This window comes from Taudactylus pleione, unplaced genomic scaffold, assembly GCF_031769625.1.
Source record: "Taudactylus pleione unplaced genomic scaffold, aTauple2 ptg000562l, whole genome shotgun sequence".
Classification (NCBI taxonomy): Eukaryota; Metazoa; Chordata; class Amphibia; order Anura; family Myobatrachidae; genus Taudactylus; species Taudactylus pleione.
The window spans coordinates 3,870,620-3,892,512 of NW_028284964.1; the positions used below are offsets into that span (position 1 = coordinate 3,870,620).

The window sequence follows — 21,893 nt, forward strand, 5'->3', positions numbered from 1 at the left end:
GCCAATCCTGGTTCCTAAAATTACGGGGAACAAAACGAGTAGGATTCCACCGTAATTTAGGAACCGTCACCAGGCTGCAGTGCCAGTGCTGGGGTCCCCCCTATATTTAAAACCAGCACCAGACCAAAACTGACCGTCAGACTCGTTCGCACGCTGGCTGCCAATCTTTGCATTCTACGCATGCGTATGCATCGCAGTGCGCGAACCAGTCTGCGCGATCGGGAAGCGTACGGTCGCTGCGCATAGACTGCTCAGTAGAGTGAGTAACAGGCGAAGCTGTTTGTCAGTGGTGACAGGGGTTGGTCTTTGAAAATTAGGGAGTGGAGGTGCAAACGCAGGTGTGCCTGAGCGTCTCAACGCCATTTCAGAGGCGTGCATAATTAAGACGCAGCGTCATAGTACACGTCACCTGGTTGGATAGTACACTGAAGAGCTCGCAGTGCTTGTGGTAGGATATGGTCAACCACAAGCTCTGCGTTCTCTTACGATGGTACCCGATGGTTGCATACACTTCCTGGAGATGACGTGCGCAAGTGGGCATCTGCATACACAGAGCGATCGCACGCCAAGACATAGTGGGAGTGCTTATGCCTTGCTGTGCAATCGCCTGCCTTGCTGTCACTTTTCCGAATTTGCATACGCATCCAGCGAGCAGGTCTGAATCTAAGCCTTTAGATCAAGAGCTGACAATCTTAAATCACAACCTAATATTAGGGCCTGATTCTGAGACTGACTCAATGGCGATATTTACACCGGTGGAGTGATTGTTTGCTATTGTGCAATTACGTTCACACAGAGAATTCACTGCAAAGTAAGTGACAGGTAGTCAGCATTTTGGGGGTGGTAATGGGGGGGCGGCTAGGCAAATGCAGGAGTATCTGGCTGTTTAAAAGCCGTTACATGGGCGGGCATAGATTTGCCAGTGTGACCGCTTTCACAGCATGAGACCTCTCTACGTGCGAGGAGAGCAGCAGTATTTGTGGCTGAGCAGACTTGCCGTACAGACGTGCATGACTGCGTGTTGTGCTTTGATGGTACTGATGTTTACGCAGGAGTGCGACATTGGACGGATATGAGAAGGCAGCAGTGGGCATCTCTAGGCGCGGGTACGCTTTAGATGCTTTAATGCATTTTCCCAGCTGCGTTCCATGCGGAATCGTAGCTATGATTGCATTTCCATCCGTCTCTAAATCGGGCGCTTAGTCAGATTATGTATCCATTATGAAACCCAAGCCTGCCAAACATATGACATTTGTTAGGAATACAAAGACAGAACATTATTAAATATATGACAGAAAGTCACAATGGTTATGGCTGCGGTAAGGGTTAAGCTGCAGATAGGGTTAGTTAACACGTCTATGTAAAACCACATGGCCAACATTTTGGTATTCTGACAATGTCGACATTTGACCTGTTCACCTCATGTCCACGTCGACATTCAGAACATCCTGACATGCTGTACCATACCCTCGCTGTATAGAGGTGACAGAAAGCACGTCGTCTTTACTTTACACACAGGGATTTGCTAGAATTATTTAATCTAAACAACTCAACACATTTATATATTATTTTCTTAACTATCCTTATTAGGCCATAATCATGATACATTTGTTTCCCTCTGGCAGACCCTGCGCCAAGCGATTTCTGTTACCAATGTGAAGCGCAGAGCGCTTCATTTCTTATCTACTGCATGCTGTCAGTAAGGAGCAGTATTTCCCTGGTATGCAGTCAGGAAGCCGGCGGGCCTAATCCCGACAGCCGGCTTCCCGACTGCTTTATCCCGGCTAGGGTTAAATGACAGGCGTCTAAATGTAGACATCTGTCATATTACCGACGCCGGGAGACCAGCGCCCGGCATCCCGATCGAAGGGATGCCGGGTGCGGACAGCCAAGGGGGGGGTAGGTTTAGGGCTCCCTGGGGGGACTTAGGGTTAGGCACCCCCAGGGAGGTTAGGGTTAGGCTAGGGGGAGGGAGCGTTAGGGTTAGGCACCCCCGGGGGGGACTTAGGGTTAGGCAACCCCCCGGGGGACTTAGGTTGAGGCAGCGGGGAAGGGGGGGGTTAGGTTTAGGCACTGGGGGGGAAGATTAGGGTTAGGCACCCCTAAGGAAGGGTTAAGGGAGGGAATTAGGATAGTCTCTCCTTACCTTAGGGACGATCGAGATTTTTACCCATTTTGGGCAGCCGCTGTCGAATTCCTACCGCCGGACTTGCGTTCTGTGTGGACAGCCCCAGAGTACATCTCCCCTTGCTATGTACGTGTACTCACCGAGTGTAACTATAATGCAGCATGTTGCTATGAGATGGCAGCGGGTCAGCGTGCGGAGCCTGGAGATGGTCAGTGGTCTGGCAGGTCAGTCTAATTAATAAAATAGTAATTATGGAGGTGTATAAGAGACGTATTCCTGGGCTTAGGGAGAAGCCCTTTAAATATTTTCAATTGCTAAATCCTCACCAGTCCTCGAAAACAAGAACATACGGATCCCTAGCCATAGTGCAGTACTGTGAACCATAAAACAGGATAAATTATGGCTCTTCTCCAAAATGTGTGAGATACGTGGGAGCAATGTAGCCTACGGTAAACTGATTCACAGCCGCTGCAAACCTCAGGACAAGCACAGCGTGCATTCGTTACGGCTCAGTGATATTTACATGACAGTGGTAAGTAGTGTTATGTGGTCAGGGCACACTGTATCTATCGGTGCAGGTTTGTTATTGTGTAGCAAAGATCCATACTGTACCCTGAGCCCTCTAGGAGCCTCGCTAATGAATGTGCTGAATTTAATTGGACATTCTGTAGCATGTGCAAATATATAGCACAACGCATTGGCTTTTAGGCTGCTCTCTGTCTGTATACATACAGTAGGTAAAGGAATCATTACCAAACCCCAATTATGTACTGATTGTCACGGGATACAGTCACGATGCCGGCGGGCGGGATGATGAACATCGATATACCGGCGCAGGAATCCCAAAGAGGATGAAGATGCCGATTCCGCTATCCTGGACAGCATGTAGATACCGACGTCGGCATCCCGATGGTGAGTATCTGGCTCAGGCATAGCATTAGCCCAGTGATGTGGGGGGGTTAGGATTAAGGACCTCCCATGGTGGGTTAGGGTTAGGCACGAACCATAGAGTGTTAGTGTTATGGTCTACGGGGAGGGGGGGTTTGGGCTAGGCACCACCAGGGGGAGGTTAGGGTTAAGCACCACCCCAGGAGGGTTAGGTTTACGCTCCGGGAATGGGGGGTTAAGATTAGGCACCCCTGGGAGGAGATTAGGGTTAGGCACCACCGGGAGGAGATCAGGGTTAGGCTGTCACAGCGCGCCGGACACTGGCACGCACTTACCGCTTCTGGCAGCGGGTGAGGAGTCCCCGGCTCCTTCCCCCCAGTGGCATGGTACAGGTGGCCGCTGCTCCCTGCTGGAGCGCCCGCTTGCCTGAAAGTATTTAAAGAGATATACACTCTTATTGGTGACGTCACAGGAGGCGTCCTGATTCAAGCCCTGTCTATATAAGGAAGTCCCTGGGAGCACGTCTGTGACAGAGTATAAGCTCCATTACCTTACTCCTGTGTAAATCCTGTTACCTGATCCTGGCTTTGTTTGTGACTCTGATTTCGTCTGATCCCTGGTACCGTGTTTGATATTTGGTTCAGATCTCGGCTGTCCTGTGTGACCCGCATACGTCTGATACCATCTTGTCCGTATTGTTTCTGACGTGGGCCTGTCGACTGCTCCATCCAGAGTTTGCCAACACCTGTATAGGGGAACCTATCCTGAGGGCCGCGACCTGTGTGTTGGACGCAGCCAAGTCTATACCCTCTTGCGAGGGTCCCCGGTGAAAACCGCCAGCACATTAGACTCCGCGCCTCAGAAATAGGTCACGCCAATCCCCAAATATGGGTTGCATCCACTATCCACCCGCGAGTTGTGAATAAGACGCATTTTAAGGGAAAAAGTTGCAGGAAAACACACTCGGCGGTAGCGAGCTGCTCCATGGCACGGTGCGACTAGAAGGGCTGTTTAACATGCAAAGAGGCTACATGTACTGTATGTGCACACACCTGTATGGGGACAAGCAGAAGTGCAACCCTATCCACCACCACTTACAGTAACTGAAACTAAGGATGGTATATACTCTAAGCTAAATTTACTTACTTTCATGTTTTTTTCCGACTTTCTCTATAAGAACTCTTTGGCCTAGGGGTGCCGTGAAAAAAAATCTGATACTCTAGTTTGGGTTTGGGAATCACTGATATACTTCAACATGTAACTATTGTAAGCAGTGTCCAATCAACCGCTGCGGCCTAGGGCGCCAGGATTTTTGGTAGGAGAGCCACTGAGGTGGTGGCCTGGAAAAAAAATTAAGACCTTATTCATGTTAACCGTGGTCACGGAGCTTCATTAAAGTAACTTTCCCACATCATTTACACCTCCACATACCTGTCCCCTATCATTTACACCTCCACATACCTGTCCCCTATCATTTACACCTCCACCTACCTGTCCCACATCATTTACACCTCCACATACCTGTCCCCAAATCATTTACACTTGAGCAACAGTATATGAGGACATATCTGTATAAATACTAACAAACACTACATACTGCAACTGTACAACAGGGTTTAGTACACGATCCTTGCGCACACAATGCTGGTGGTTGCAATAACGATGCTGGAATACCGACGGTTGAAATGCCAACGCCTGCAGGTAAGTAAGGTAACCCTTCTCCTAACCCTCCTTTCCCGCAGCCTAAACCTAACCCTCCAGTCCTGCAGTTCAACCCTAAACAGCCCAACCTGCCCCCACCTCCCATAGAATAACCTAACTCTCTCCCTAGTACCTAACCCCTAAACCTAGCCCTCCCCTTAACCTCTAATTCTTACCTTCGGTATCGCAGCCGCCGGGAAGGAGCCTGGCTTGTGAGCACCGGCTTTGTGCGTGCTGAGATGTCAAGGATTTGGGGTAGAATATAAGTGTGTTGTAACACGGATAGAACATAACTACAATTATTATGATTGCACAGAATTCCCCCACAGCTCCCTGGCACATCTTTATCGTGTGAATTGTAAGATGATTTTCGTTATATCCCATTTATTATGCCATGTTCCCAGTTGTGATGGTGGGAGGTAATTTCCACTTTCAGAATTTCAATAAACAAAAAGTGTGAAATATTAGTATTACTATCTTTCTATGCATATCATACATTCTGGATAACTTGGCACTTTTGCTGACAAATTTGAGGTTACTCGCCCCCCTTGCCGGCCACATTCCTAGCATTTTAGTCCGTGTCAGTCCAGATTATGCTCAAACTTTTTTTTTCAACCACCAAGTTCAAGTTTGAATTTATTTTTATATTATATATTATTATATTTATTTATTACTGTATGTGATGTGGCTTTCTCTGCCTATTTCAGAATAAGCAAATTTTGATTCTTTTAGCATTTTTAACTTTTTGAGTTCGAACAGTAAAAATGAGTGTGTTTGAGATTGAATTCGCCGTTCACATGAAAAATACCATTCAGCCCTTTCAGCTCCAACCTGCTCATCTTGCTCACATTTTTTTCCTCTATGTACAGTATGAGAAGCCATTGGGATGGTTTGAACTGCTGAAACCGGTTTCGTAAAGTACTTTGAAACAATTGTGAATTTTTCTGTGGGTCACTTTCACCTGAAATAGCTTCTTGGGGCCAGTGCAGAATTGAGCACGTTTGTTTGCGGAGCATATTGTGTATTATATGCTACAGAACTGTGGGTGATTGCTGAGTCCTACACAAACCAAAAGCGTGTCTCTGCTTACAACTGAAGGGGTGCATGTTTTTTGATTTGTTTTTGGACAGATTGTTTATTGACTATTGTGCAAAAAAAGGTCAAACATCTTCTTATGACCATTATGTGGATATTTCGTTTAGTATTGCGGTGATACTAACACATATGCTGTTGGTATTCAACATTACTTACCTCTCCGGCGAGGTCCAGCGACGTCTTCCTCCCCGGCGGCATTCTCCACATTGATACTGGCAGCCTATGCGAATGTGCATCACCCTTTAATCCGGCAGGGACCCTGCAATGCCTTGAAGGCTGTTGCTGGGTTTCTGGGGACTGTATTGCTATAAGCGGTAAGCTAAGCTAAGTTTTTTAAAATACTGAAGGTCATAACCCCTTTAGCGAGTGCTTCTACTTTTCAATTTTTAAAAGTTTTAGTAAATCTGCCCCTTGCTCTTTATATAATATCAGCCTCTATAAAACTGTCTAAGGGCGTGCACACTTTTTCTTTTTGTCTTTTCACCATTTTTTGTTTTTATGTAATCATTGGCTGGTAGTGAGTGTTTATTTGCTGCCCAGCGCTGCCAGATTTGTATGTGAGCGCCATGACCTGTACTTAGAGATTACTGGCATTGATCTCTCCATCTAGGTCTGCAATCGTCCTTCCATGATACATAACTGGATCAATTCTACGATTACACCGAAAAAAGGAATCCAAGGTGACGACCCGGGTCTGCCTCTTGCTTTTTTTTTTTTTTCTTCCAGTGAGATAAATGAAATCATTTCCCTGCGAGCTTGTTGCTTTAGCTCCGTGCTCGTCTGCAGAGCTAAACATAGGGCGAGGAGCACAAGTCACACAGCGCAGGTTGAACTGATGGATTTGTCATTTTTCATCCTTGTCGTGTCCTGAATGCGAATGTGATTTCTCCTGTCAATTTCAAGGCAGTGTTTCCTCTCACTCCCTTATTATCCCGAGAGACACAATCTCGCACTGTGCCGTGAATAGGACTTAAAAGGAAAAGTATCTGTAGAAATTGAACTGGAAAAAAAAAAACCTAAAAAAATAAGATTGCTGAGAATTCTCTGAATGACTATTGAAAGAAGATAAAAGAGCCAGGAAAAATAATGAAAGCAAAGATGTAATCACAGCAAGAGAAAAGCGCAGGGCGCGGGGAATATAGAACAATGGGTGACGGGGAATGAAAACGGAACCGAGAGAGGTAAAAAGTGATATTTGAAGGTGGAAAATTAAAGGGAAGGGAAGATGGTCTGAGATGGCTTTGTATAGTGGTTCTAAGAGCATTCACTCACAAGCTACAGAACAAAACCCATTCTCTATTGGAGAAGCACACAGAGGACATTAACCCGCTTAGGCTAGAACCAATGTCCCTTGTGCTTTTGAAGTTCTTCTAAAAGTATTTCAAAGTTCATTTTTTTTAGGCTTAAAAAGGGATTATTACATCTTTGAAAAATAAAAATGATAGAGTTCCATGTTGAGCAACATTCTTTTATTATTACTGCTTTGCATTAATTCAGTGTTTATATAATAGGCGACATGGTAACATACATTATGGCATTGTACAAACTGGTTCTGACTGGACACTTTGTTTTACTACAGTATATAGAAAGGAAGTATTAGGGTTCATTCTGCTAATAATACCACCTTACACCACTTTCTATTATCATTATTATTTATTCTTATTTATATAGCATCACCAGTTTATGCAGCGCTGTACAAATAATATATGTAATTCATATCAGATCCTGCCCCATTGAGCTTACGGTCTAAACTTCCTAATATACCGTACACGTGTTACTATAGTTTTGTCAGCAACCGGAAGAACATACAGACTACACATAGATAGGCCATAACACCGAAATGAACCTATGACCTTAGTGCTGGGAGGCAGTATTGCTAACCACAACGCCAACGTGTTGCCCACCGTGCTATCTGACTTCTACCACAATATTCTGTCCCTAACCCATCTGTTTCTTTTGATTGACAGGGGGAATGGTCAGGTCACACAGCAGTTAGATATAGAAGGAGCTTACTGATCATCATTTCTGAGTCAAAACATCAAGGTCACTGTAACTGACCATCCTAGCATTGATAGCGTGACCCTAACCTCCCCCCTTAGTGCCTAAACCTAACCTCCCTCTTCCCGCACCCTAAACATAACCCTCCCCCCCTTATTGCTTAACCCTTCCCCTAGTGCCTAATCCTAATGCTTACCCTCCCCCCAACCCTGCTACTACGGGATTTCGGTAGTTGTGATGCTGGCACTGTGATTCTGACAAGTGTCGCGATTCCGGCACCATCCTTCTGAGCGTCGAAATCCCCATGGTCAGGATATTGACTGCATTCCGTCTGTAGTGCTGTACAAGGTAAATAACAATGCTATAAACAGTACAAGTTGAAAAGGATCAAATAGACATGACAGGAGACAAATATCGAATGGGGAGATAATTATGCAAGTAAGGGGGAAGGGTATCGAGCTATGTAACTATGATGACCATCTTTTACTCTTTTGTCTTGTGGTGTAGACCGTGATCAATTTCTGAATGCACAAAGTCCATCTCTAATAGTACAGCATCTAGCTTAATGTACCAACAACGACCAATCTGTTTTAGATTATACAATGCTTTTTTTAACACACACATTTTTCCTTCTTGGAACATGTCCTCATTGTAATACTCATATACATTTGCTCAACCAGTTCTCCATTTAGGAAAGCTTAGTCTAAGTCTAATTGGTACAGCAGTAACTCATGCATGGCAGATATGGCAATGACTATACGTAATATACATTGCAGAAGATTTCCTCATAGTCACTACCAGATTTTTGTGTATCGGGTAAGTTGAAATGATGTTCCCAATTCCAATGATTTTTTTTTTACTCAAGTTTATTGTAACTCAGGTAAACAACACAAGTACTGATGAAAAGGAATACTCCTCATGTTTCTTTTAGTCAAATTACAAATGTTGAATGTGCGCTCCATGCTATGGGCTCCTTGCTAAACTTGCTCCGACAGACTCCACTGCTTGTTCCCCTATTGACTGACGTCCAGTCGATTTCTGCTCGCAAATGCAGCCCGTGTCTTGAAATTGTAAATACCACTTCCGAATTGACCTACTGCTGGGTAGATCTATCCCAAATTTTGTCCGAAAATGCCGTTCAACGCCCACAACAGCCCTGTTTGTATGAAAATCAAGAAAACAGAATGTCTTATGCTCTCCGTTAGTCGCCATTTTCCTTAGCTGGCTACTGACAGACGCTAGTGGAATCAACACTGGACTGGCAGCGGGTATTTTGAGAGATTGCCTTTCAAAGCACACATGTAGCAACAAAAAACATCACATTTCACATATCAAATCATAGAAATGGGGAACCTCATTTTGACTTACCCTTTATATAATTTAGCAACAAGACTGCCTTTGTAACATGCAATAGTTCCGTCTATTTTTGGATTTTTACAAAAGACCCATTTGTTCTTGACTATCGTGCAGTGACTCTGGGCCTGATTCAGACCCGCTTGCGAGCGCTGAGCGCTCTGTCAGAGCGTCCAGCTCTGAATCAAGGCCTCAGTGTGCCCTGATGTTCAGTCCATACATGTAGCTGCTGGGCCCTATAACTATGAAGGCATTGGCAACCTGTTCAAGCTGCATCACTATTGTCATGTTTGTATTTGTCTTTGGAACCGAACTGGAGTCTTTGGCTGGAGTGGGATATGGGATGAGCGGCTGAAATTGGGTGGCCTAATATAATTCCTGCTCATGGACCAGAACAGGGATGTAGGAGTGTATAGGAGTGGACTGCATGTTTAACTGGTAGGCAAGATATGGCTGCTGGTGACTGGAGACACTGGTGGAACAGTCACCAGTCTTGATAGGAACCAGAGGATAGGTGCTTGAGGCACACAGGTGCAGGAAGCTGGAAATAGGAAGAGCTTTGGACGTCAACCATATTATACTCAGTAGGTTACTGGATTATGTGGAACCCGGAGTATCTCTAGACCGGAATGCTGAATAACCAGGGCCTCTGTCTGTTACCAACTGGCCATGTATCGTTGTCATCCAATGATGCCATTTCTTAATCTATTACTGTCTTCCACTCCCAGTAATTGCTTGACTTTGCTTCTTGGATTTTTTGCGGTTCACAAAAAGTGATATTTGCAAATGCCTCATAATATTTCCTAGGGGTTTTTCCTCTATTGCTTCTCACAGAACTCCTGATCTGTGATTGGATATTCACATTGGCAGTCTCTAACTCTGACACGCCTTCAGCTGTCGGCATGTCCAGCATAACAAACTTGTGTTGCAGTTCTTGTTCCATCTTCACACGAGTTGACACTGTTTCATGGAACATTAAGTCCCAGGATTTTATAAGCTATTGGTCTATAATGTCCTATAGTCTGTATCCTTTACTTTCCTGGCAATATCCAAGCATGATACACTCGACTTACTACGTCTCTTCTTCTTAGGAATGTGTGCATATGCTGTGCACCTAAAGACTCTGAGATGATTGACAGTTTCATCCAGACCACTCCTCTAGCTATGTTTTGACATTCACATTCAAATTGTGGGTGCACAATTTTTCATATATACTGCGGTAGACACTGCTTCTGCCCAAAAAACATAGGGCCTGATTCAGAGCCACTCGTAAGTGGCAGCTCGTTCGCTCCGAGCGATGTTTGCCCAACTGTGCATGCGTACGGATCGTTATACGCATGCGCGAACCAGTCAGTGCGGCCGAAAATAGCGAATGCCTGATAATTTGAGTGACAGGATGAGGCGTATGTGGGTGGTAACAGGGGAAGGTGCTTGAAAACGGGGAGTGGAGATCCGATCGCAGGCGTGCTTAAAGGTCAAAACGGGCGTTTTATGGGTGTGCATATTTAAAACAGCAGCGTCATTGACCACGTCACTGGGTTATTTTATAGTCAGAACTGCTCGCAAAATTGTGGTAGCAAAAACCAACCACAAGAATAGCGAGCAGCTCATACCCTGTTCGATGTACTCGATTAATCTAATAAATAGCGGACATGATGTAGGATGCGAGCGGCCAGGGGGCGTAGTTTCCCAAAAAACGACCGCAAGTTTTGTTCGCTCGTTCAGACCTAGAGGCGTGAACAGACCGCAAACAGCGAACGGTTCATTTGAATAGCCACCCCTATTTTCTGGACGAGCGAGCGCAAATAGCGACCGGCTCTGAATCAGGCCCATAGTCCATGCTGTCTCCACAATTGTGCGGTTGGCCCGCTTACTATCATAATTCTTTTCTGGTGTGTATGCAATGGTTAGCTCGTACTCTGTGCCATATTTCTTTAAGAAGACGGATACACTTTTATTCTCATATACCCCGCTATTGTCAGATCTAAAGATCTTCAGTTTCTGACCCGTTTGAGTTTCCGACAAACTCTTGTAATCTGCAATCTGTAATTTTGCTGTCTGCTTAATTCAGTGATATCCAACTTAGGCCCATATTCAATTAGTTTCGCGTACGCGATAAAGTTTCACCTGCTGGACTTCTCGACTACATTGTGTATTGTAGCTGCGGAAACTTATCGTGCGCGTACCCGCGATTCGCCCTATTCCATTCCAAAAGCCGCGAACACGGCGACACGGGATATCAGAACAGGCAGAAAGTGGTGTCAGAATCGGGGAAATCGGCCTGAATCCCCAAAAATCTGCAGAAACATTGGGGATCAATGTAGTAGCGCCCGATTAGCTATTACACTACTGTTTGGGGTACTTAAGTTCGCACAATTGTCACTAATTCGCGTCTTTGCACAAATGGTGAAGAATGGCATAAAACAGTATTTTTTTGTAAATAAGTAGTCCTGGCAAATTTGGGGTACCTGAAAATGGGTGCAAGCATATTTTAATATATATAAAGTGCAGTTTTAACAATTGCGGAATTTCCACCCGCTTAAAAGCACCTGTACTTCCAAAAACACTTGATCCCTTCTTAGTGCACCCCCAGAACATTATTTCGCTAGTTGTAGCCCCACTTTGCACTTTTTTGACGCAGTTGTCCATTGGGGGGCTGTCCCAAGGGTTATGAGTGGTTTCCTCACCTTTGCACCCCAAAACAAAAAATGTGCACTCCTTTTCTACTGCTATTCAGAGGTAAATCTTTGTTGCCTATTACATTGCATTGACTTTCCACGTACGCGGATGGAATTGAATACGGAGATAAGTTTTCGCCAGGCGAAAAGTCGCTATCGGCGATACTTTTTCGCGGATCTCTGCTATTCGCTTCTAATTGAATATGGCCCTTAACCTCATAGTCTCTAATATTCTTATTTCTAGTGAAACTAGGTAGTAATTTAGAATTTTGTAGTGCAGGTAATTCACTATCAGTATTGACAATGGGCCACCATTGTTTGGCCTGTTTCACAATTTGTGAACTACTTGTAGTGAACTGATTCACCCAAAGGATATGATCTTTATCAAGCTTATTTTTTTGTCTACCTTTTGGGGGCCAATAATTCATCACGTGGTATCCGCAACACCTTATCCTAAATCTTAACCAATTCCTGGCACTTATAACCTCGATTAACGAATTGTGTGGTCATATCATCTAATGCTTGTGCTAATTGGCTGTCATCTGATGTAATGCGTCTAGCTCTCAATAAATGGTAATATGGCAATTCCTTTCTCAAGGGATAAGGATGAAAACTATCATTCCTCAGTACAGTATTACGATCCGTACTCTTCATAAACAGGAATGTGTTATGGTGCCTACACACTTGGCGATGTGCTCACGATCTGATATCGTGTCCGATTTCCTCTTGAACTCCCCGGCAGTCGTGGGCACGATTTGGTGTTACAAACTGACCAATGTAACAAACGATCTATCGTGCCTCCTAACTATTCCAGTGCATTGTGACTGAGATTGTCAGATCTGCCCTACAGCACGGCAGACCTGAAGATGCGATGTACGACCTGCGGGCATCGCATCGGCACCGTGAGTGGGCACTCACGATTTGGGCATATTTTACACGATTAGTAGTCATTATGTGTCTGAATTGGGCAAACCGTGTAAAATATCGGTAAGTGTGTAGGCACCTTTAAAGTGATGACCATATATATATATATATATATATATATATATATATGTATATATTTATACATATACACAGAGCTGTAACTATACATTTTGGTGCCCTGTGCCAGAAAGAGCATCTGGTGTCCCCCTATTTTTCAAATAGGGACATAATGCACCCAAAAAAAGGGCCATGGCTTCATGGGGAAGGGCCAGGGAAGAGATAGGGGAGACCAGGAGATGCTGGGGATGAAATAAGAGGAAGCTACAAGTGAGAATGATTATAAACAGAAAAGTGACAGGACCAAACAGCGCCCCCTGCCCTAGAGTGCACAGGTCGCACCACCCTAGTTACGGCCCTGTGTGTGCATGTGTGTGTGTGTGTGTGTGTGTGTGTGTGTATATATATATATATATATATATATATATATATATTCATACATTTTACCAGTCTTGCTCATTATGAATAGTGTTTCTGTACAGCTCACAAGGTCAATTCTTGCAGCCTTCATTTAAATCATTGAACTATGTATTTAATAAATGCTCTCTGCTCCAGAATTAGCAATGTTGTACATTAGCACTTCTATGGGCCTCAGGTACATCAAGGTCATATTTATTTTCTTAATAATCACAAAACATGTTTTAAATCTACAGTTTCAAAAGAACGTACTGTAGCCACTTTAAAATGTAAGTAAGTGTAGGATGTTACAGCAGGTGTAATAACAGTGGCAGAAATATTTAGCAATTGATTTGTGAGCTGTCACATGTAACTTGGAATTAAGCTTTGTTATCTTGGAGGACATGGTGAGTGTTTAAAGTATTTACTACAGTCTGCATTTCAAATGCAGTTGTAATGTGCCATTTTCACCTAAATTCTCATTGCAAATTTAGGAAATATCACAAGAATGTATTAAGATTCTCAAGCAGGGACAGAGGGTAGTCTCCTGGTCTGTGACCCCGGTCAGCTGATGTGTGCTGTACATTGAGCTGCCAGTTTACGGCGCAGCTGACTGAGAGCAGGAGCCTGACAACCGGCTGACCAGAGGAGAGAGCTCACCGATCCGCGGACCCCTGGCTGCAGGTAGGTGTTTTATTTTTGTTTTTTACAGTGGTCTTTTTAGACCACAAAGCTGATCACAGAGGGCCAGCTCCTGGCTCTGCTCTGCCTGTGAGAGCGGAGAAGGACTTCGGGGGAACCCTGCTTAACGCCATCTCCATATGGAATTATCGCAGGGCTCCCACCTGGTATTGTTTCACAATTCCCCTTAGTACACTTCAAGCAGATCGCATTTCCCATCCAAATATCTGCTTACTAAATAAATGCGAAATAAAGGGCTTGGAGTAGTTTTTCACAAATACTGCTCCAAAAAGTCCTTTAATACATTTCAGTGAAACTAAAGTAACGTGAAAAGGCTGTGACAACACCAGTTTTCACCTTATATTAATAAAAAAAAATAGATTGATAAATAGAGCCCTTAAGGTTTGCACCTTTGACCGATTTTAATAAGTAATCCTTACAAACCGGGATGCTGAGAAGGGGGAAGAGATGGCCATCGGAAAGCGATAGTCGGCAACCATGAACGTTGGCCGATCCAACGGAAATGCTTTTTCCAGTCGATGCCGGAATTAAGTGCGTCAGCAGCAGAAATCTTTTGTACAAGCACCACTATAACGTCAATGGTAAAACGCCACCAGTATTCAACGGTGATCTGTAAATGGGAGTGGTTGGGTACAGATTACCTGTGCCTCGGTAAGCAGTCCTCCCATGATGCCATGACCACGCCCCCCCCCCCACTGCACGTGACAGCACACACCAATGCATCTTAGCCACACCTCCTTCAGTGGCCACATCCCAGGTACGCTGATGCCTTTGGTGGTCCTGCTCATGGATTATGAACATGCTCTTTTTTTTTTTCTACTTAGAAATATGTGAAATATATTACTTAATAATAAACAGAGGAGGAATAGAATAGGAAATCAGAGATGACCGGTTTGGTTTTGCCTCAGATCTTCCCGTCAAGTTCTTCAGAACAAGGCAAAACATCATAGGACATTTGTGCCGAGATATCCGTAAAAGATGCCGAAACCAAACCGCTCATCTATGAAAAATAGAAGGTAAAAAAAAAAAAACCTTAGGACCAATAAATGGCAGAGTCCATGCATTCCATATATTATTAAATTAGGTTTTAGGACTATAGTATACTAGAAGAGGATTCTTATGTGTGTATAATATATATGGGATGTAGTCTGCATCCCGGCACCAGTATCCCGACCACCGACATCCCGAAGGTAAGTATCGGGGTGTTAGGGTTAGGTAGCGGGGTTAGGGTTAGGCATTAGGGGGAGGGTTAGGCACCGGGTAGGGAGTGTTAGGATTAGGGTGTGGGGAGGGGGTGGATCAGCTTAGGCACTCGGGGAGGGGGGGGGGTTAGGTTTAGGGTACGGGGAGGGGGAGGATAGGCTTTGGCACAGAGGGGGGGGTTAGGGTTAGGCACCGAAGAGGGAGGGTTAGGAAATTACACACCGTGCATTCCTATGGGTGTCGGGATTCTGGCTGTTAGGATGCCGCTGTCTGTATTCTGACTAGCGGTATCTCGACAGCCGGGATTTCACACCCAACATTATATATATATATATATATATATATGTGTGCTTATTTCCACTAATAACAATATTAACGTATACTATTTATATTTGGAATCCCCCTTCCAAAATCCTCCTTTTGCTCCAGCAGGAGGTAGGGATGGGAAATACTGTAAATGGGTATTCTAGTAATACTGTGGAAATTAAAAACACCATTAAGACATTATAGCAATTTTTTTATTTTCCGCAATCTTATTGGACGGCATAACTTTTTTCCTTTTCTCTTCACTGGTCCCATTATGAAATCTTGCTGTGACACTACTTTAGAGAGTCGGTCAGCCCCCATATGAGACTAGTACTGTAGGAAGATATAGTACGTATTAAATTGTCTAACGCCAGGTGACCGTATGATTTCTCCCCACGTATTATTATGGCTTGCTATCAGTACATGAGGATCCCATGAGAATAGCAGTTTACAGTCAATGATTGCAAATGTGGATAATTAAAATTGTATTTAATTTTAAATCCATGAATTGGCAGCATCTCTTTTATGAACAGAGGTGACTGTCCGTCATTTGCAGGGTAACAGCAGGTGATTGACAGTTACCTCCTTTGAGACCACAGATGCTAAACAGTGTAGTTTTTTTTAAAGGGGCAATGTAGTCATCCCCTCCAACCAGGGCTATGCATTATTGAGACCAGCACTGGGCTGCTGCCACACGCTCCCCCCACCCAGATGCCACTGACCCTTTGCTCATGATCACTTGGATATGACACAGTTTAACTTTCCCATGCACATTAAGGGCCTGATTCTGCACGCAAGGTCTAATGGGATTGGGTATGGTGCTCAATATTAACCATGCCGATATTCAACATGTTTACATGGATGATATGTCGACATGATGAACTGTCGACAAACCATCCATGGTGGTCTAGCGGTGTCTTCCCTTCTCCCGGCAGCTGCTGCAGCTTCAGCGTCGTCTTCCGGGTCTCGCCGGTCACGTGAGGATGAGTTGCTTCAGCGGTGTCTCTGCAGCAGAATTTCAGTGAGTATTGAACCCATTAGTTGAGGTGTCGACATTGTGAGCATGGCGACATTCTGAGGATGTCAGCATGGTGACCGTCAACGGTTTGAACCATGTCTACATTCAGATGTCGACAATGTGATGTAAAAATTATGATTGGCACTGCCGACCTTTTGACCGGATACCAGTCTAATGCAGCCGCATAAAGTGATTTTTCTGCAGACCGTGCATGCGCTGCTGTAAGAATACGCATCATCCTATATCTCTGAGCGATTATGTGTCGGAAGCATCTCAGTCGTTTCTCTTCGCCCATCACATGGGCGTTATCGGGGCATATGCACGTATGAGTACCATCTCCTGGCCGTATAGTGGGCATGTAACCAGAGTTATACCATATTCTGAGTCACGCATAGGCCAAGAAGATGCCTGTTTGAGACGTATGTATTGCACCTACTGTAGCATGGGGTAAGTGTCAGTGCAGATAGTAGTGATTATGGCTGCTCTAGAGGACAGGGGGCTGGGGTGGTGCAGCCACACAGATCAGTGCGACTTGGAATACGGGCTGATACTCGCATTAGACTTAGGTTTGCGGCTGGTGTATGGAATTTCGGGTGGCGTGTGACTCAGAATCAGATTGTAAATTCAATTCTCTCATTAGAGCAATTCTGCGTCATACCATGGTGAGCAGTCGGGAAGCCGACGGACGTGGTCCCGACCACCGGCTTCCCGACTGTCTAACCCTGGCAATTGTCTAATGACAGGCATCAAAATCCCGACGCCTGTCATTAGACCTACGCCGGGACCAATCGAAGGGGGGATGGTTAGGTTAGGGCCTCCCAGGAGGATTTAGGGCTAGCCACCCCCCCTTCCCCTGGGAGGTTAGGGTTAGGCTAGGGAAATGGGGGTTAGGGTTAGGCACCCCCGGAGAAGAGGTTAGGTTAGGGTTAGGCACCCCCCCGGGGGTAGGGGGCACTTAGGGTGGGGGATTAGGGTTAGGCACTTGGGGGGGAGGTTAGGGTTAGGCACCCCTAAGGGAAGGTTAAGGGGTAGAATAGGGTTAGTCAGTACTTACCGTTGGACGATCGGGGTTTTTACCACTGCCGGGCTGATTCCCATACCATAAATGTAAAAAAAAAAATCAAAAATGTGTCTGGACGAAATAAAGACCAACGTGAAAACCATGGAAGAATACCAGAGAGGTATAGGAATGTATTCTGTAAAATCGATGGTCTCGTTGTACATGAACTCTTCCAACTTTTAAAGTTGTCTGAATGTGGAAGGCCCATTTAACATCCATAGTAGTCTTTTTATTCCGGATTTTTTTTTTTGGGGGGGGGGGGGAGGTATTCCTGAAATCTTGGAGAGAGAAAAAAGTACCAACCAATCTGCTCGTCACTGTCACTTTAAAGGCTGTGTTTGAAAAATGACAGTCAGGAGCTGATTGGTCGGTACTTTATCTCTCACAATATTATCTCTCTCCAAGCTTTCATGAATCCCCAAAGTAGTGCTGATTTCTTACATGCTCTGAACAGGTGACCTGTTTAGTTGCCTGACCGTTTACAGTACATAGACGCCAACACCTTTCAGATGGCAGGAATACTGCTACTGGGGATTTTATTATGGACACACGTGTAATTATTTCATAGACTTCTCCTGGCAGGTGAGCTGTCATGGCAGCTGTAATACAGTAACTGAGAAGAATACAGAAGAGGTATACCGTAGCTCCCCACGCCCTTCTGTGCTGCATTTTGAGAATTCCGATCAGACCGGCCTTTCTGCTTTACACCTCGGGCATTTGCCGAAGGCTATAACCTGTAGTATTTCTCTCTTTCAGAACCCGGGTGATAAATGCCGGAGGGGAATAAATACCTGACATTGTTTACTTTGAAGAACAACATTTTTTTGTCTCCTCGGGTCTCCGCCTTGCATGTACCAGCCAATACCACTAACATAATATAATGTTCTAGCGTCTTGCAACAGGTCGAGATTCTACGTGAAACAAATTCTACTTTTACACATTACTCCGTCCCTATAAACTCCATCAATATTTGTCCTCTCTGCCGTCAATATGTTTTGTTTAGTCTTTTAATTATGTTGTTCTATGTAATTACTCCAAAGATAATATTATGAATACTGCATAGGCTCCATGAATAAAATAATAATAGTCAAAGATAGAGAATCAGATAATAGTACTTTGGGGGGAGGGGAGGGGGGTTGTTATCTTTGAAAATGAAGGCATGGGTAGCGATGAGATGCTGTTGCCCTTAGCAACCATTGCAGCAGTTTCTGTCATTTTTCTACTACAGTTTAGAAAATTATTGTAAATGTCTGTGATGTATCGACTTTGGTGTTTTTGTACATTAACCCAGAGGTTCCCAAACTCCGCCACTACAGTTCATGTTTTAAGGATATCCTTGCTTGAGTCTGGTTAAATCAAATTGACTGAGATACTAGTGAATTCACCTGCAGAAATAAAATGTGTCATTATCACCCATGTATCATTTCAACATTTAAAATAATTATACTCTCTACCTCTCTCTGGGGGTCATTCAGACCCGGTCGTTAGCGCCGATGCGCTCGGAACGGGTCGATGGCCCCCCACAGAGCATGCGCACGACGGCGCCATCGTGCGCATGCGTGAGACCCGCTACGACTGACAGCGCCGGTCGTAGCGGGTCTCGATCCAAAGGGGGCGAGCTGTCGATGTTGATTGACAGCTCGCCCCGTTTGGAAGGCGGGCCAGGGGGGTGGCAGCCCAAACGGGGGCGTTCCCATGGGAATGCCTACCGTTTGGGGGCGGCCCCACTGACATCACTAGAGAAGCTCTCCGGGGCTTACGACAAGGGAGACCCTACCCTAGGGTCTCGTCGTAAGCCCCAATGGTCGCGATGGTCTTGACCATCGCGACCATCACCTTAGGCGGTCGTAAGGCTGTGGGTGTTAACCCACAGCCTTACCACCGCAAAGGAGGATGTCTTGAAAATTCAAGAGGTCCTCCCCTCATTCAGACCAACCGCACGCTCTGTGCGACCAGCTCTGAATGAGGTCCTCTGTCTCTCCCTCTCTTTCTCATTATTACTATGCTGTTTATATTAAAGACTTGGGGGTCTATTTATTAAGCAGTGTTAGGAGACAGAGTGAAAAGTGATAAGGTGCCAGCCAATCAGCTCCTGACTGCCATCTCACAGGCTGTGTTTGAAAAATGACAGTTGGGAGCTGATTGGCTGGCACCTTATCACTTTTCACTCTGTCTCCTAACACTGCTTAGTAAATAGACCCCTGAAACCCATCGAGGTACCAAAGTGTAATATACATTTTATAAAATTTTTATTTTTTATCCCTTTTTACAATTAAAAGTATCCAATCATTTTCCTTACAACGACGTATACATTGAACAATCTTGAGTGCATTCACGCCACATTTAATTTATTCGGTATCGTTACAGTTACAGCGCTATACGGTGCATCAGATGGTATTTTTCCTCTTGCTTTTCATGTTGTGGTGTTTGGATATTTTTATACACGTTTGTGTGTGGGCACATTATTACACGCTCCCATATGTCTGTTGGTGGGCCTGTACTGTATGTGATTTAATGCATGAAGATGTGTTGTTGCTTCTTTTTTTTGTTTTTTGTTTTTTATTGCGCAGAATAACCTTTTATGAGATTCCTGAGCAGCACCCTACTTAAAGGACACAAGTTGCTGCGTAGGTTTTTCGAGTCACAGCAGAGTATGTATTTTGTTGCAATGTGGTTGAGTCACAAGAAAGATTTGCCTGAGGTGAGTTCCTCATATCCGTGTGGAGATTACAAGGCACGCCTTCTTCTCTTCATACACTGCTGGGATAGAAGCCTAGTCCACACTGTGTTCTCAGCCACAAGGGTGGTGCTAGGATATACAGGATTTGTAGACGGAGTTCTGCAAGACCAGGATACGGGCACTGAAAACTGTAAGTTTCTTAAACATTTCCCATTCACTCCAGCAGAGATGCAGGGGGAGGGGGGGTGGGGGTATTGTCTGTGTGTCTGCCTCAAGAACTGGGAAACAGCTGGGATCTGCAGACAATGCTTCCTTAATAGGATCCTTCCCCCAGTCAAAGTTTATGCAGTGGATGTGGAATGTCCACTGGTTATTTAACGCATCCATAATGAAACCTGTCAGTCACAGGCCTGTGTGTGTGAGACAGGAGCGTAAGCTTGTTTCTGAATTATGCAAACAGTTTGCGTTACGGTATCTGTCATTGGGTGAAGCATATGACATGTGTCCCCCGGGCACGGTCTGAGCAGCTGTTAGGCTGCTGGCAGTGCCCACGTTGAGGACTATGTGCCCAGTGCACAGGAGAGAGATAGACGCAGATAAGTCGGCGTGGCCAAACACAGGAAAGATTAGCAGACACCTTTTTAATGTTTAATCAATCTCGTCAGGAAGGAGATCTTCAGATACTTGTATTTACAATGGGTATGGTGTAATGCAAGATCTCTAATGTTGTTCTTGTGTGCTATTCTGCTCCTCGTTCAGACATTTTAAGTAACTTGCCATGTCCGTTTTAGCCATGCTTCTGTTATTGCGTTTATACTGCGCTATTGTTGCTCTGTCAGATGTATTTGGGGTGAATTCCCGCAGACTAGGATCTGCGTCACTTTAAAAAAAAAAAATTCGGAGGTGCCTATGTTTTTGTGCGGTATGTTCTACAGCGGTAATGAGTTTGCCACTGTATGTTTGGGTTGTGATGCCCACATCATTTTCTCCCAACCGCATTGTGACATGGTTTTCGATACGCAGGTGATAAGGTCTTTCTGTTGGACCTAAAATAAAAGTGATTCATTGCAAAGTCTTCTACACAGTATATTTCTACATGAATGAACAAATGGTGCCAATCGGGCACATTTGAATAAGGAGCGGGCCAAATGACGCAATGATCATAGAATTGCCGCATTAAGCCACACCCCCTCGCGACATACCTCAGGTTCGAGGGAAGATTCTTCCCGTTCTGCCAACTTCACTCGGAAGTGGGCAGGATGCGGGCGACGTGCCTACTCTTCCGGAAGTTCGGTGGCTTAGGCTGCAAATTGCGAATACGGTTTTGGTTAGAGTAGGGTTAGGCTGAAATTAGGGTTAGGTTTAGAGTATTAGGTTTAGCTTAAAATACCATTATGCTGTTGACATTCGGAATGTTGACATAATGTATCTCATCTGAAAAAATTTTACCTACTTACCTGATGAGACAGATTCAGCGATCCTGCATACAGTGGGGGTCATGTACAAAGCGCAATATGTCCTTCCATAGTGCAAGATGAGCTTTGTACCCATCATGCTTCTCGATTGGAGCAAGTGCGCCTGGAACTTCGCTGAGACATACAGTGTTACGGAGCCAGGTGCAGGGTTTGAGGATCAGCAGGAGTCTCCGTAGGCTGATGGGAAGTGGTTGGGAGGAGGTGTGGCATTCTATGCGCAGTGTCGCATTG

At 44.8% G+C, this 21,893-nt stretch overlaps 1 protein-coding gene across 3 annotated transcripts in view; it reads left to right on the forward strand.

Annotated features, from left to right (window-relative positions):
* Positions 1-21,893, forward strand: part of RAB27B (RAB27B, member RAS oncogene family) — a 321,089-nt gene that overhangs the window by 188,145 nt on the left and 111,051 nt on the right. Inside the window, exon 1 of one of the 3 annotated variants that reach the window (XM_088452998.1) lies at positions 20,226-20,377. The exons of the other annotated variants lie outside the window; for them this stretch is intronic. The gene's annotated coding sequence lies outside the window, so the exon portion shown is untranslated. Of the gene's footprint in view, positions 1-20,225; positions 20,378-21,893 lie in introns of those variants that run through there. 3 annotated transcript variants of the gene reach the window in all.